At 46.5% G+C, this 16,574-nt stretch overlaps 1 protein-coding gene across 9 annotated transcripts in view; it reads left to right on the top strand.

Moving 5' to 3' along the window:
• LOC118167252 overlaps positions 1 to 16,574 on the top strand; it is a 237,830-nt gene that overhangs the window by 195,009 nt on the left and 26,247 nt on the right. For 4 of the 9 annotated variants that reach the window (XR_004751048.1, XR_004751046.1, XR_004751050.1 and 1 more), the window contains one exon: positions 9,952 to 10,026. The gene's annotated coding sequence lies outside the window, so the exon portion shown is untranslated. Of the gene's footprint in view, positions 1 to 980; positions 3,183 to 8,546; positions 8,660 to 9,951; positions 10,027 to 11,048; positions 11,191 to 16,574 lie in introns of those variants that run through there. The other 5 variants (XR_004751055.1, XR_004751052.1, XR_004751051.1 and 2 more) reach the window with 5 other exon arrangements.

Genomic DNA, 16,574 nt, shown 5'->3' with positions numbered 1-16,574 from the left:
TGAGGCATTTTTTTCTGGTTGGCCTATTATCCATCCTTGCCTAGCATCCTGGCAGGCTCTTCCCTTGCTGTCCAGTTGAGGATTGTCACTGCCTGCATCCACTGCCGTCCAAGCCCCGGTCCCAGCCCGCCCCGACACTCTCCCCTCAGACAATCTTCATGGCATTTGCAGCGGTGGAACAATGTGCAGACCTGCCTGAAAACACCTCTTGAACAGATGTGTTCAGTCACCAGAAGAAAGCAGAACATTTCATCCTTCTGCTGGAAACTGGAGATTAAAGGATAAAGATTACTCACCTCCCATTATTTGTCGCTTTGAACTGTAGTCTGCTTTTTTAAACTTTAACACAGGGGAAATGTGTGATGTTCCATCTCTTTGTGTTTCCTCTGTGAGGTTGTTTTTGAGCATCTCCTTGTAGCTGTTTGACTCAAATCCTTTATAACTGAGGCTGCCTGGGGAGATCCTTACAGTTTATAAATATAATCTAGGCCTTGGGCCCATACGGCTCTTAGGAAGAATTAAGTGGTTTGGAGCACTAGACAGACTTCTGAGCCAAGAGTACAAAACAAGAGAAATGTTAAGGAAAATAAATAGCCACCAACAAAAGGAGACCGACACAGGGTTTGATCACTATTTTGTTCTGCTAGAGTCTGTGGTAGAAAGACAAAGATACCCACCTAATGAGGAAGAATTTCATGAGCCAGGTTTCAGCCACACACAGCATTTGAGGTAAGAAAAATATTCCATCCCTCTGAGGTACTGTGATCCAAATCTTTTCCTTGCTGTGACCTTCCTCAGTCAGGGGACAGATTTCATGTGAAAGGTTTTCCCTCTCCAGAATGTGAACTTCAAAGTGTGAGAAAAATGGGTTTCATCCAGCTGTAGGCCTCAGAGCGAGCGAGCAAGAATGCTTGTTTTATTTGTTTTTCTTTGGATTCTAATTCCCTCTTACACTTTCTCTCTCTTTCAGGATAAAGCAGGATTTTCTTACCAGTGAGGCTGAGAATGATAAACATGGTGCACGTCCGTGTTGTTCTGCAGATGTTCCCTGTAAAGTTCCTGCGTACATCCCCAGAGCACGCTCACCACTTACAACTGTCTGACTCAAGTCACTGGAGTGGAGGGAGAAAAGCCTGAGAGGAATAAAAAGCAGAGGTAGGCATCGGCAATGGCAAGACAGAAAAACACCAGTGATCCCAGAGTGCTGGCATTAATCAAGACACTAGCCTCATCGATCGTGAAAGTGTTAGGGTTAATTCAGCCCATAACACAAGGCTGGGCTCTCATGCCATGAGCTTTTTAACTTGGCACCAGAGGGGCACCGTGCCCCAGTTCATCACTGAGCGTTACTGATTCTTAGTCTGAAGATTTTTAGTAACTGTGTTACGGATTCTGCACCCCACTCCAGCCTTCCCAGCAGCGAAGAGTTTTGGATCCACCTGTACCAGCTGATTTTCTCACCACCTGTTTGCTACCTGTCCGTGATTGCAGTAACCACAGAACAGCTGCTGGAGCAGCACAAGGTGTTCCCTTCAGTGCTGACCTGGAAGGCCAGTGGGGAGACAAGGACGGTCCCAGATGTCCCACTCACCAGACAGACCATCCAAAAAAAGCTCCACAGCCCTGCGCTGCTGCCCATCAGCTGTAGAGCGTACGATAAGCTTGCAGTGATGTGAGAGCCACTTAATCATGACACTATTTTTTCTTCCTGTTGATATGCTGAAAGATCAGCAGTCCTTTCATCGAGATGCCGTCTTCCTGTTAGATTTCACAAGGAAATGCTTCTTGTCTCCATAGGACAAGCATTGAGATTATCGCTGGTTACACTAGCTCCAAAGTAAACCAGAGCCACATGACTCAGTGCAGCCAAGCCTGTGAGGCAAAAATAGCAGGCTGGTGTACTGAGATGGTGGAGAGAATCAAAGAGACACTGTCTACCAAAATTAAAATGTCTGCAAATGAGCTTTCAGCCAATGCAGAGCCAAAAGAAATGTTTCTTCCATGGGCTTACTTATTTTTGAAATCTGAAAGGAAGCAGTTGCTAAAGACAAATGGACATTGTGCTGAAGGTTTTAGAAATGAGAGATGGTAGCACAAAGACACTGATAGTGAAACTGCCATCACTGATCTTCATTGTCCACGCTGAGAGGCTCTGAATAAAAGCTTGAGCTAAAGCCAATGGAAGTGAATAGAAGTAAATGGGAAGATTCCCGCTGCCTTTAATGAGTTTTGGCTCCGGCCCTAGATGAAGAAACATAACTAGCAGTAAATAAACTAGCTTCTAAAAATCCTTTTGCCTTTAACAGAACACAGTGTTATTAGGAAGATGACAAAGGAAATCTGCTTGTGGTGCAGTTTTTTAAGAAAGCGTGACCAAAATAAAATAATGCGAGCGTCATGTGTTGTCCTTGCACAGGTCAGCAGCAGCAGCCAGACTGGAATCTCAAAGCAGAAAACCCAAACCTGTCCTGGCTCCCCAGCAGAAAGCCTCTCTGCAACCAGCCAGTGTGCAAGCAGCTTTGGTGTCCTTTTGCCAAAGCCACCACTATGCAGAAGGGATGAGGTGCCACACTGAAGAGCACAGAGTGCGACAACCAACAGCTGTGAATATAAACAGAGAGCACTTCAAGAAAATAAGCACCTGCCTCAAGGCTGCAGTGTGCCCTTCTTACAACAGAAGGATGTGGTGCAGCTCTGGGGCACTGCAAAAAGAGGACTCATGGGCACAGCTAATTGTAAAATTAAGGAAGGAGGAGCAGGAAGAGCTCAGAGGGAGACAGTGGAACAGCTTCATCCATCTGCCCAGTTCCTACTTGCCACAGGGGTGGGTACTGAAGGAAAGCAGAAGAAATATTTCATGTTCATCATCTGTGCTTCGAGTAGAATGCAACCTCAAGAGACCATGATGGCTTTAACAGGCAGGCAGACTTGGATGTAAGAGCCTTTCTCAGCAAGGTCACTGCGTGAGTCAGCGTGGGGCCAGGAATAGTGCTCAGGACCAGCACGGCTGTGTGGAGCTGGAGACAACAGGCTCTTCTTTGTCTCCTGGGAGTCACCGCCCCAGCCGGGGAGCTGTGCTCAGGCCATCAGTTCAGCACAGTCTGTGCCACGAGCTTCAGAGATAAAATACACACTTATTGGATGCTGTTTCCTGTAAAAACAAAACAAAACAAAACAAAACAAAAAAACCAACAAACAAACTGGCGAGACCATGCCATTCTCAGCGACTGCATTCTGCTAGTTTGCCTGTAAATGAAGTCAGATATGTTCGTGCTGTTTGCTGCTCTTCCTTCTCCAAGTGTCTCCATCAGCAGTCTGTTAAACTCAGTGGGATGTCGGACATTAGATGGGAGGAATGATCCAGTTGTTAGGGCATTAGCCTCTGGTTCAGCAGCATGATTCAAACCACTCCTCTGCCAAAGCCCACCTGTGTGTTCCTGGAAAGGTCACTTGACCTTTCTTTCCTCCCCCTCTTTATCTGAAAAGCTGGGTCAAGCATATATCCTGAAGACTCAGGGGCCTCGTGAAAGTTGTGCTCCAGACTGCCGTGGCACTGGCTGTTGAATACCGTAGTTATCCTGGACAGGGAGTCTCTGCCTGGCAGAAGATACGAGATTTGCTGGAAAGGTGAAAATGTGCTTTGGGGCTAAATGGGAGGAGGTTGTCACTACAGCCTCCTGTGATACTGTGGCATAGGGATGAGACTGACTGGTCCTAGGACAAGGAGTTGAAATTGTGTTACAGTAAAGTATGAATGCTGTGGCAGGGGAATTTTGCTTGTGTCTGTGCCTAATGCTCAGTAGCAGATGATGCTTACAAAAATCACCTGCTTCTGAAAGAAAATGCTGTTATGTTTTAAAGAGGCCAGACACCTGTTCTCTCATGGGCTGGTTGCTAGCATTTAAAGAAAAAAAAAAAAATCAGTTATTTTGTAAAATCCTTAACATCTCTACCAACGCCACAAGGCTCTTTTGTATACAGGTTCCTTGTCTTCTGGGCACTGGGAAGAATGAAAAACACTTCAGGGATTTCACTCACTGAATGGTAGGAATGGCAAGGGCGTTCAATAGGAAAAACAAGGATTTAAAAATCAGCAGGGCAGGCTCTGAAAACAGGTTTGTGCATTCCTCATCTCTGTTTTTCTCTCCTCTTATTGTGTCTTTGCACAAATGCTTGTCTTAGTCTCTCGGCTGCTGTGTTTGGCAATTAGGACTGAGATCCCTGCTCACAGCAACCTTTTCAGTTGTGCGTAAGGTAGTGCTTTCTTCTGATGAGGGTTAAGCTCACAGAATGTTTTAAAAGTGCAACCAAAACGTGAAACTGCTGCTCAGTCTTTATTCTCTTGGGTCTAAGCTCCTTGAGCCAGATTTGCTCCATTTCTCCATGCAGTGCAGAGCCCACACTGACATCTGGAAAAACTGCCATCTCCAGCTAACTGCAGAGTTGCCCTGAAGCTGTGTCTCTTGTTACTTACAGGTTTGTGGCAACAGGTCACAGAGCGCACTCCTCATCTTCTCCATAGTTCAAGGACGTCCTCAGATTTATAGCTCCCTGCTTTTGGCTTAACCCAAGATGAGAGCACTTGGTGTGAAGGTGGGTGGTGCTGCTGCTGCAGCAGGGAGGAGCTCACCTGGGAGGCTTTGGCTGGTTCTTGGGAAGGGACCACAAGAGAGCTCCACTGGGACTACTCTGGGCTTGCTTCAGTCAAGACTCAGATTTCAAAAAAAGGACCAAATCTCACAAAAAATTGGGAAGGAGGGGAGGAATTGCACTTCTCTCTGTCCACACAGTGTGTCACCCTTACTCCATGCCGTTATGCTCTCTTATAACATTCCTACAGGATCATAAATGCCTTTTAAAGGAGCAAATTTCACTGACTGATTCCCAGTCCATAAACTGATGCTGCACAGGTGGAATTGGGATTTAACTGGTGACATCTTTAGTCCCCAGAAGGATTAAACCAGCAACTCCTTTGGAAGGAAGAGGCAGCTTTGGGAAATGAGCCTGTGAGGTATCCTGCCAGCACCATGGGTTGGTGGGGGCGTTGCCTCTTCCTTCCCAGCATTATCCCAGAGCAGCAAGGAAAGCATTTCTTCTTTCATTTTTTTTCTGCAGGATTCACAGTCAAACTTCCCATTTCCACCTGCCACATGCTGCGTGCTGGAGCCAGTGAGCATGAGCACCAGCACTGGCAGCAAAGCTGCTCTAGAAAGATTTGACTGTTGCTTTCACATCAGCCAAAGGCAAAACCACACTTTCTAGCTCCTTTTTCTCTCCCAGCTCCCCATGGCCCCATCACATATATTCAAGTCTTCCCCTCAGCTCTCCTGACTCCCATTCAGCCATACCACCTTGCCTTCCATCAACTGCTTTTGCACGACGTCCCTGCCCAGCTACTGTGCTGTCCCCAGCTGTGTACTGCTCTCTGTGCTCCATGGGTTTCATCATTGCATTGCTCGGTGTCTGACACCTATTGCAACAGGGATGCTCCAGGGAGTATCAGGTTTGACCCGGGGTCAAACTGGAGGGAACGTACTTCTTTGGGTAATAATGTCACTCCCACCTCCCCGATGAAGTAGTGATGACAGTTCATGCGGAAAGAGGCAAGGTGCAGGACTTGAAAATTGCACTATCTCCTTTTCAAGGAGCTGTGATTGTGCTGCAGGTGTACCCGTGGGAGTAGCAGTCAGTACATCTTTCTATTCCCCAGCTACGTTGGCTCCATTATGCTCTTTCCGTGGCTTTTTGTTACTCTATCATAGGTGCATTGCAGTGGTCTCAGAAAACCCATCGCTTTCAGTGGGACTGCTTCGGTAGCAAGGGACTATTAAAATGCATAAAGGTATCAGAGGCTGGCAGATGGAAGCTGATACAGAGATGTAACAGAGTTTCAGAGGGTACTTTCTGACAATTTTATGCACTCTGTTAAAATTTAATAGGCAGGAAACCTCCAAGGTTCTGTAGGAATCTAACACTGATTTACAGAAATTGTTTAAAAATATATAAGCTGTGTCTTCTGTTAGTGTATATTGGCAGAATCAGTGGAGCTATGCTGATACACTCCAGCTGTCTTTCCAAGCCATATAATTGAATAACAAATGAGTTGTCTACATAGATGGTTGGAGCACGGTCAAGAATTGTATACTGAAATTATTAGCCTGTGTTAAAGCATATATCATTCTGGAAGAGTTTTTCTTTTAGTCCCATGAACATCAAAATGATGCTACGCTCGGCTTGATGAGTGAGTAATAGCATCTCTCAAATCCCTTTCCTAGCCCCAGACACACAAGCTGAAGTTTGGATGTCCCTTTGACAAGTAATGTCATGACATTCATACAGCTCTGATATTAACTCAATTCTGTATGATTTGACTGTTCTTTGTCCTCCTCTTTGAGTCAAGGAAGCTGTGCCCCTGAATGACGAGCAAAATGTTCCAAGGTCAGCTGCTAATACTTGTTTTTTGCCATCCTCTTTGGCAGTAGCTTATTACAAGTGGTGGCCTGGACAGCAATAGAGATTTCGCAGTAGTTTGCAATGTTATGGCGATAAAGAATTATTTACTGCTTCAATCTTCTGGCAATGTTGATGTCAGTCCTCCAACCTCTCAAAAAAAAAAGCATGATAGGACAAATGGTCTAGAAAAGGAGAAAAAGCATGGATCAAATTTTAATAGTGAGTATCCACTGAACACTTTATTTCCCAGAATGAATATCTTGGCTCCCTCTTTTCCATGGGATGCATACTTCTGGCAACTCCAGTAGTTCAGCACACAGAAAGGTCATGTTACTCAGTTACAGTCCTAGCTTCTTTTAATGTAATTTAGCAGCTGGAAATGAGGAGGACAGCCAACAAGCATGGCAGCAGCCAGCTCCCTGTGTACCTTCAGCAGCCAGTCCGCACACCATAGCACAGCAAAGCCTATGCAGCTCTGAGCAGAAGGGCAGCAAAGCTTCTCTTTGGCCTCCAAAATTCCTTCTGCTTTTGCACAGGAGGGGGAAGAGAGGCTTAAAACCCACAGGATGCTTGCCTGCAGATGCTTGCAGTGGGGCAGAGTGTATCTAAAGTATGCTCATAAAAATAACACACAGTTGGGAACAGCAAAGGAAGAGGTGAGGGAGCAGCAGCTTCCTGCAACGTTCCCCATCTAGCACAAAAGCATTTAAGAATGTAAGAGCAGCCATGGTCCATCCTATCAAAGATTCATCTACTCCATCAGCCTGTCTTTGACAGTGACTAAAATTGGAGGCATTTAAGAAGGCAGCAAGGAAATAGTCTTTTCCAGGATTAATTTCCCAGCCTCCAGCTGTCTGGGCACATGCTGAGTGAGAGGTGATGTCTTTTTGCTTAATAACTCTTGGTGGCCTTCTCTTGTATGACCTTAACCAACCTCCTCTCAAGGTCCTGTATGCTTTTAAGATCCATGGCAAAGTCTTCTATAGCCTGTCTGCAAGTTGCATGCAGAAACATCTCCTTTGGTTTCTTTTCAGCATGCCAGCTGGTAGTGTCATTTACTGCTCCCCAAGTTTTGCAGTTCCATTCCTGGTGATTCTTCACCCTCCTTGTGCCACCCGATGTTTTTATAGACCTGCATTATTCCCTCCTTTAGTTGCCCATTTTTCAGGCTGGAAAGTTCCGGTTTGCTTAACCGGTCCTAGCATTTAACCTGTTCCATATCACTTGTTTCTTTAACCTTTTCCAGTTGAGGTCAGTCTCTGAAATTATGCTAAAAAAATAAATAAATAAATAAAAAGAAGCAATATCTTCTTCTGCACCTACAGAGCAAAAAGCCCTGAGGAGTGATGGAGCAGGCCAGTTCTGTAGAAATGTGAGCTGTTGAGATGGGGATGGGTTTGGCCCCCATAAGCCCATGAGATATTCCAGGAGAAGTGCTGAGTTTTCCATCTGCCCAGAAAGAAGAGATGCAAAGCAGAAAGCCCTCTTACTTGGGAGATGTAGCAAGTCTTTCTGAGACAAATTTCCCAAGTGTCTGAGCCTGTTTATTTCCATGCTTTGTTCAGATTTTGTTTTCACCCACGCTCATGCTTCATTCTGGGTTCTCACCATGATGGGGTAAGAAGCCTCCTGCACATGCAACTCCACATGAAGACCATAAAACCCTCATTCAGAAACCACATCTCCCTTAGCCACAGCCCTGCAAAATTGAATTCTCTTTCCTTTCCCTTCTTAAAGCTGACCTGTGTAACTTTCCCCCATATGGCACTCAGTTTTTGGTCCCTCCATGCTCAGAAGGTCAATGTGAGATGCCTCAGAGGGGAATTAATCATAAATTAGTTCTTTATCTCTTCCTCATGCCTTTAAACAGTCACAAGCTGGGCTTGTAAACTCACCCAGGTAAGTCCCAGCCATGGAGTGGGTTGAGCCCACAGTCTTGGTCTGGAAGTCACGTTGGGCATCTCTCAATGCAGCGTGCATTCACTCTGATTTATCCTGGGCAGACCACTGTTCCCAAGGGCTCTCTCGCTATTCTAGCATGACACGGTAGTTAAAAGCAATCCTACAGGTGATCTGATCTTTTTTTTCAGGCAAAAGCTGCCAGCGGTTGGTTGCCACGTGTTCTCTCTGACGTGACGGAGGCCCTGAGACCCATTCTATGGCAAACTCCAGGGAAAGGGGGAAAATTGCTCCTTTTTCTTGGCATGTGCGTGATTGTTCTGGCCAAACTGATTGCAGTTCTGCGTGTGTTCGTGTCACGCTTTATTATTTACACAGGTAGTGCTGGTGTGGGTTTCGGTGGCTGGTGGTTTAGTAATTTGTGCAGCCCTTGGTCTGTCGGCCTTTGCTGTTCTCCGCAGTAGTTGTGGCAGTTTCCTTTTTTTATTACCAGTTCTTCCTGAGGGAGCAGTAATTTATGGCCAGAGGTTAACCTCATTTGCTGAAGCATCCAACTCTTGCGCCAATAGATCCATAAAATGGAGAACAGGGAGGAAGAGATGGGAAATAAATAAAATAAACATTCTCCAAACGACACACACAGCCATCCTTGTTGAGACACAGAAACAAAGGAATTTCTGTAACGGCTGAGATCAATATTAAATCGAGTATCCTGCCTCTGCCGGCGTATTGTAGCAGTACCTTGGAGGAAAAGGACAACTCCATTAAGTAAAAATTGTGGAGCCATCTGCCCGTAATGGGCTCTGCTCTCTGAGCCAATTTTCTTCCTGAGCCAAATGCTAATTGTGGACACCTTACAGCACATTTCCTTATCACTACACGTTTTTACATAGTTCGGTGCAACTGTGGGTCCTCCCCTTGTGCATACCACGCTGCGCAGCTCTTGACTTTGATGACATTTTGTGGCAATGAGCTCTGCAGATGAGCAGCGCGTGAAGATGTTTCTTGCCTTGGCGCCGTGATGGCAGGTGGTTGCAACTCGAACCTCTCACTTTGCCCCGGCTACCTGCAGCTTTAGCAGCAGCCTTTACTGCTCTACCTGCATTGGTCCTGCAAAACTATGGCACATCTCTTGAGACGTGTGCTTTATCTATTTAGCATTTCTATCTATTTCTCTATTATGTTTCTATAGTTTGTAGGGTATTTCTTTCTTCTGTTTGTGTGCTGACATGGAACATCTCTCTAATGCTGACTCTCTGCACATAGCACTTCCAAGGCTCGTACTGCGCACAAAAAAAAGTCAGGATTCACTTCCAGTTGTTTGTTCCATCCTCCTCTTCCTGCCACTTAAGTTTTTCATGATGTTACACATTGATCAGATCAGTGTTGGTGGTCAAGCAGTTATCCGAGTAATCATCAAGCTCACTGCTGCTTCTAGGGCAGGGTCTGTGGTTTGACAGCTGTCAGGACCGACCTGTTCTTAAAGATCCCTCACATCTTGCCCACCAACCCGCTGCTCTTCTGCTACACACTGGGAGCTGTTTTCTGTTGGCCATCCACCTTGTCCCCTCAGCTAATGTCTTCTGCTCTTTTCCCCAGTAGCCAGCAAAAAAACTGATCGCCATCCCCTTCCTCGGCCATTTCTCACTGACCGGTCTGCTCCTGGACTTACTGGTGAGTCAGATGTACTGGGCTGTTCGAAGGCTGCTCAGGCAGCATGGGCAGAGCAGGAATAACCCCGCTCCTTGGCAGGACGGCAGGACGTGCACCTCTTGCTGAGCCTCCTTCCATTCCCCCATGGGGTGAGGTTAACAGGACAGGCTCTGGTTCCCAGCCATGGGTGGGCGTCCTGTGTGTCAGCCAGCCTCAGGCTTCAGCTCCCCTTGGGGTAATGAAGCTATTTCTGTTTCCTGGGTAGGACTCTGTCCTAATTTTGGCTTCGGCATAGATGATTCTTAGTGTCTGTGGGCTGGAGCAGCCTATCAACCTTGCCTGATAGCTGGCCAGCTCTGAGATGTATAAATCAGTCGATATGTTCCTAATTCAGTCCCCCAGAAATGGGCTGAGTGTGACGAGGGAATAATTTTAGATTTCAGGAGCCATGTTTGGCTAAGATGAGTTGGCAGCATCCTTGAGACCAAAAGAAAATATTGTAAACACAGTAAAGAGCACTATAAAGCCTAGCTTTAAATAAATATTAGGCTTTGACACCAACTGGAAGAAGCCAAATTTCCAGCTGCTGAAAGGATGCCCAGCTCCCAGGAATGTAATCTGAGATTCTTGGCTCACTTCGTTTCAACAATTTAATAATCATTTGGGCTGAAAAAGCCCCACAGCATTGTCCATCAAAATGATCTTGAACATAAATTAAAATTGTCCTCATTGGCTGCAGCCTGACGCGGGGTCTCCTACTTGCAAGGACCTTCATCCCCTGTGCTAGCTGTTCTCCAGCACAGCCCTGTCCTGTCCCAGGGAGGCGAGCGAGGACTGGTAACAGAGATGTAAAGCCTACATCCTTCACCCTCGGTGGTAAAGTTCCCGTGAAACAAATATTTTAAGGATATTTATCTGTGTGGTTAGTTTTTGGCAGGCCCTGTTTGGTAAAGTGGCCTGTTTTCCATGTTTACTGATGGGAACAGGGTGGGGATGACTGTTGCACCGAGCTGTTACAAATACATGCCACATCCTTTCCGCAGCGGATAAAGCAACTCCCCTGGCTTGAACCGAGTGACTGCAGCTCAGCTTCCAGAGCACCCACACTGCGTGATCCACAGCCGGCAGGAGTCCCTGGTGGCAGACAGAACATCCTGGAGGAAAACAAACCTCGATCAGAACCGCCTCCTGTGAGCCAAATAAATGCAGGGATACACAGGAAAAGCTTTTGATCTTGGATAGACAGACGTTATTGTCTTGTCTTCCTTTCCCCTAAAGAAAAAAAGGGAATGAAACAAGTTTTATTGCCCAGGACATTGTCTGCTAGATGAGGATGGGCGAGGGGAAGTGGGAGAGGAGGGAGCCTCCTTGGGAGCCGGCCCAGCACATCGTGCTGTGTCAGGAACTGAACCAGCCGGTCAGTGGCCCAGTTTGCCAAGTGAGTTGGTGCCGGATGCTAGGTGTGGTACTGGGGCTGGTCAGTTTGTATATTAGGTGTATTTAAAGAGTCAGCAACAACAACAAAAAATCCTGCAAACTTCCCTCTGCTTGGCATTCCTCTCCAAGCTGATTCCTGTCCATGCTCGGAGTGTTGGGCTCTGAGGGGCCAGAATTGTAGTTCTGCTGTGCAATGACAGCAAAATCCCCACTGGGGTCTACAGTAACAAACTCCGTATCGTAGGACTGGCTTTTTTCCCCTGTGAAATCCTTCCAGAGCAGCTTCAGCAAGTCTCTGCTCATCACATTTCTTTCCGGGGCCTGACAGTAAATGCATGTGTGGCCTCTGATCCTTAATTTTAGGGTCTTTGTTTGAACACACAAGGTTTAATTTCATTCTCAGGTTAAAATCTGGCTTTTGGGATTGCTTCTCTCAGCTTCCTCCAGTTACAAATCCCTACCAGCTCAGCTGGGAGTGTGTCATGCACACAAGGCAGTGATCTGGAATCTCACCCACACCCTGACCCTCTCAGCACTCACACATTCCTAAATTATTTTCTATCAGCAACAGTAATGCCTCGCTCTAAGATAACTGGAGGCAGACGGTGCCCCTTTCCCCAGCACAGCAGTGGTTCTGCATGCTGGAGCTGCCCTGTGAAGGAAATGCAAGTGAGCTCTGCTCTGATGTCCAAAAGCTGAATTACATCCTCTGCTCCCCGAGACTGCCGCTTCATCACCACCTTTCCCTCCCAAAGTATTAAAGGCTTTATGATGAAATAGTTTCAGTTGTAACAGGAGAAGGAAAAAGAAAAAGTGGAAGGACCCGAGTCAGATCTTCACTTGACGTATTCTTCATAAAGAAAACCAAAGCGACGTGTGTCCCAGTGTACGTGTACGTGTTTATCACTAAGGCAAAAGGTTTTTATCAGACTGCTAAAACTTCTTCAAGCAAAGAAACAGGCAACTGCTTTTTTGTCAGCTCAATTGTTTTTTTATCCTAAATCCGTGTAGTGTGTTCAAGACAGTTCTTGTGTCTGAACCTGAAGGCAGAGTGCTCACCTTTATAAGCTTCAGGAGGGATTTGAGCTTTCCCTTGATTTCGTATTTTACCTCTTGTTATGTGTTACATAGCAGTGTGGCAGGAACATCGCATTGTCCCTTTGCAATGCCTTTTATTTAATGACTTCAAAATGCTTTGAAACCATTTGACAATTGAGATAAGAACTGGGTCAGTTCTGCCTTCCTCGTTTTAGAGATGAGGGCAAACAGGTAGAGAGGTTAAATGAATTGCCCTGCAAAAAAAAGAAATGTCTGTATAATGCAATTTGGAGAGTACCAAAAACTTTTGGCTCTGTTGCCTCTGTACTTAACACAGAATGGATTTCCTCTTCCAGTGGAAATGACTTCCTCTGTGATCACTGACAGTGAGGCTGCCAGCCAGAAAGCAGTAATTAAAGAGAGCCCAAGAATATCAGCAGCCCAAATCCAAGCGCTCTGTCTCTACAACAAACTGGGAGGTTGACTTAGATGGAGCTCGTAGGAGAGATTGGGACTATCTCACGTGCATTCAGCTGGTGGGTGAAGCAAACGTACAAGGTGTCAGGGCCTTCAAGACCATCCCTGCACCTGCTGCTGATACACCCCACACCATGTGTCTGTGGGGCAGAGCTGGAGCAAGAAGCCAAACTGCAAGGTGTTTGGCAATCACATACTCCTGGGGAACGGCAGAGCACCACCGAATAGACCTGGCTAGCCAACATGTGTAGTAAAGATTTCTCCTCTCCATTTCTGTTTGCTTTCATTGCTAATGAAACCCTGGATGTGAAATTCACGGGGATGTACATTGCTCTCAACAATCTCTTTCATGTTGATCCTTGTGATAATTTGTGTTTTTCTGGTACTGTTTCTGCAAAGATGAGGTTCCGTGAGAGTCTCAGGTTTCATTTAACAGTAAAATGAAGTTTCCAGCCATCAGAGTTGTAGACAAAAGCCTAGGTGACAGCTCAAAGAATATACAAGCTTGAAATGTTGCATGCCAGGCCATCTACATCAAATCACCCTGAAAGAAAATTATCATGGATTTCAGCTCAAATGTGTTGTTTTATCACCTTGCAGAGGAGTTGCAGGCTTAGAAAGGAGAAGCTGTTCTGAAGCATTTGAAGTATGACGGATTTCTTCCCAATTTATGTGACAGTGCAGTGACAGTAGGTCAAATGAAACTGAATAGCATTTCAATGAAGTCTCAACAAAGTGTCTCATGGAGCTTAAAAAGAGAAAACCAAGGGCATAATTGTGCAACGGAATTACTAAAAGAATAATGTGTATTTATGCCCGCCTCCTATCCAAAGGTGATGCAGCCCCACGCAAACGGTGATGCTGTTGCTCTTTGCAACTCCCTGTTTTCAGTTGCACCGAGTACCTGAGGGTTTCCTGAGTGGAAAAGTTGCTTCCTAAAAACAGCTCCACAACTGTTCCTCCAAAGACCTTCACCTTCAGCTTGAGATCTGCCTGGATTTACTTCCAGTTGTGCCTGTGTCGCATTTAACAATCAGATCTTAACTTGTGAAGGAAAGTTTCTAAATCTGGTGATTCCTGTGGGACCGTCTCAGTGCTACTGCAATCAGCATGAAGTGTTTTTTGACTGAGGTATGTAGTGTGCCATGCAGGCCTTCGAGGAGAGTCCTCTGACAGCTAAAGCACTCTCAGTCTGAAGATGAGCAGAACCCAGCCTGGCCTTGGGCACTGCCAGGGATGGGGCAACCACAGCTGCTCTGGGCAGCCAGTGCCTCCCTGCCCTCAGAGTAAAGGATTTCTTCCTTGTATCTCATCTAACCCTACCCTCTTTTAGTTTTAAGCCGTTCCCCCTTGTCGTATTCCTACACCCCCTGACAAAGTGCCCATCCCCAGCTGTCCTGTAGCCCCCTTTAGGTATTAGAAGGTTGTTAAGAGGTCTCCCCGGAGCCTTCTCTGCTCCAGGCTCAACACCCCCAACTCCCTCAGCCTGTCTCCATAGCAGAGGTTCTCCTGCCCCTTGATCATCTCTGTGGCCTCCTCTGGACTCATTCTAATACTTCCATGTCCTTCTGGTGCTGGCTTCCCAGAGCTGGACGCAGGCCCTGGGTGGGGTCTCACGAGGGCAGAGCAGAGGCGGGACAATCCCCTCCCTGCCCTCCTGGCCACGCTGCTTTTGGTCCAGCCCAGCATACGCTGGCTTTCTGGGACATTGCCATCTCATGTCGAGCTTCTCACCCACCAACACCCTCAGGGCATCTCAACAGGGCTGCTCTCAATCCATTCTCCACCCAGGCTGGATGTGGGGAACACATCGCAGGAAGCACTAGAGCTTGCAAAATCATTCTAGTTTCTCTTCCCTTCTTGGTGGTTCCTTGGAGAGGAAGGGAGAAGACAAGGTCTCCAAAGACACAGCAGGATTTCCAGCAGGAAGGGCAGCATGTTCTTAGATAAAACACTTACTGGAAGAGGAAGGATGGGGAATGTTGATTCATCAACAACTGTTGTGGAACAAATATTTTTTTTTCAAATGGCTACATTTGTGTGTTGTTTATAAATAATTGTATTTTTAAATACCATATAAAAATTAGGATTTTGCTGGGAACCATTGCAGTGATCCTGGACAACCTGGCAACTGTGTCTGCAGCCATTTCTTAGTTGGCTGCAGCAATCAGGGGGGTGTGGGAGTCCCTGGAGCCTAGCTGATGAGGGACCAAGGAGTTATTTACAGGAACGGACGGGAACATTCGTACTTGAACGGGGACCTTGAGGTGTGCAGGGGCCAGAAGTGCCGGCATGACCAGCAGAAAGCAACATCACCTCCAGCGAGGTGAACGCTGTCTCATTCTCCTGAAATATGGCAGGAGCTGATAGCAACTGCAGGGATGATCTTTTTAGACAGAAATTGATTTTCACAAGATTGCCAGTAGGAAAAAAAAAAAAAAAAAAAAAAAAAAAAAACGGTGCCTGGGCATTAGCAGAGCAGATGCAAAATCCAGCATTGACTTCCACCCCTCCAATGGACTAAACATCACGAATCTGGGTGGCAACAGCTCCAACCCTGAGAAACAACCCACAGTGGACCTGCAGATTCTCTGCTGGCAGGTTGAAGGACGAAGAAGGGTACTTCTTCGAGTGTGACAGGTTACTGCGGGGTGCCTGCCACTGTGGCCCACGAGCACAGCTGGGCAGCAGCTAGCCACGGAAGCATTTCTCTCTGAGCTCCGCCTCAGTTTCCCCTCCACTGTTCTGTAGCTTTATTTTGTGCCAGCCCTAAAAAGGGAGATAGCAATTATTCGATGTTTGTTTAGAACTATTGCACCTACACCAGCATCAAAAAGAGGTTGTACCGTGACATTGCAATATGGACAATGATAAGTGTCAGGGACCTGGCTCATTGCATTTCTTTTCCCGTTACCAGTCACACTGGCGGTGACAGAGGACTCTTTGCCTTTCCTTCTTGAGAAGCAGCGTTGCTTTTAAACTGTTAGTGATTTTCATGTCAAAAGCAAGCAGATTTCAGCAGTCAAGCAGGGCTTGTCAGAGGGTTTAGGGTCCCAGGCACTGAGGGACTGAATGCCAAACAGACTTCAGGGGAGGTGGATGTCTTATCCCGGGGGAGCCCAAAATGTTGCATTTCCCTCATGACACATGCGTCTGAAGAAGCCCCAAAATGTCAAAATCACACAAAATTGTCTGGAAAACTTTCAGAGTGATGGCAAGTAATACAGCCAAGCAGCCTGCAATGCTCGGGCACCATGCACAGCAAGGCGCAGAGCGAAGCAGGATGCGGCCGGCACCGTGGCACCATCCGTTCTGAGAAAAGACCCACCTGGTTGGGTTGTATTTTCTTTGTTTGGTTTTTAAATGCTTCTTCCCTCCTTTTTAAAGCAAATAAATGCTTCCTGGTTCAAAAATGGGGCACGGTGGAGGGAGGTCCAGGCGGAGGAGCACAGGCAGGAGGAGGAGTTGAGGAGCTCGGCGAGCAGGAAATATTCTCCTCATCTGTGGAGAGAGGAGAGGAAGGTGGGGACACAGCCAACAGCCAAGTTATTAGCAGGGCCAAGGATGTATTATTTTACTTGCATTAACTGCTAAAGTCAGCTAATAAAGGAAAATCA

Source organism: Oxyura jamaicensis, chromosome 4 (assembly GCF_011077185.1).
Source record: "Oxyura jamaicensis isolate SHBP4307 breed ruddy duck chromosome 4, BPBGC_Ojam_1.0, whole genome shotgun sequence".
NCBI classification, from domain to species: Eukaryota; Metazoa; Chordata; class Aves; order Anseriformes; family Anatidae; genus Oxyura; species Oxyura jamaicensis.
Note: the sequence above shows the minus strand (reverse complement) of the source record. Positions and strands in the feature narration are given on the sequence as shown.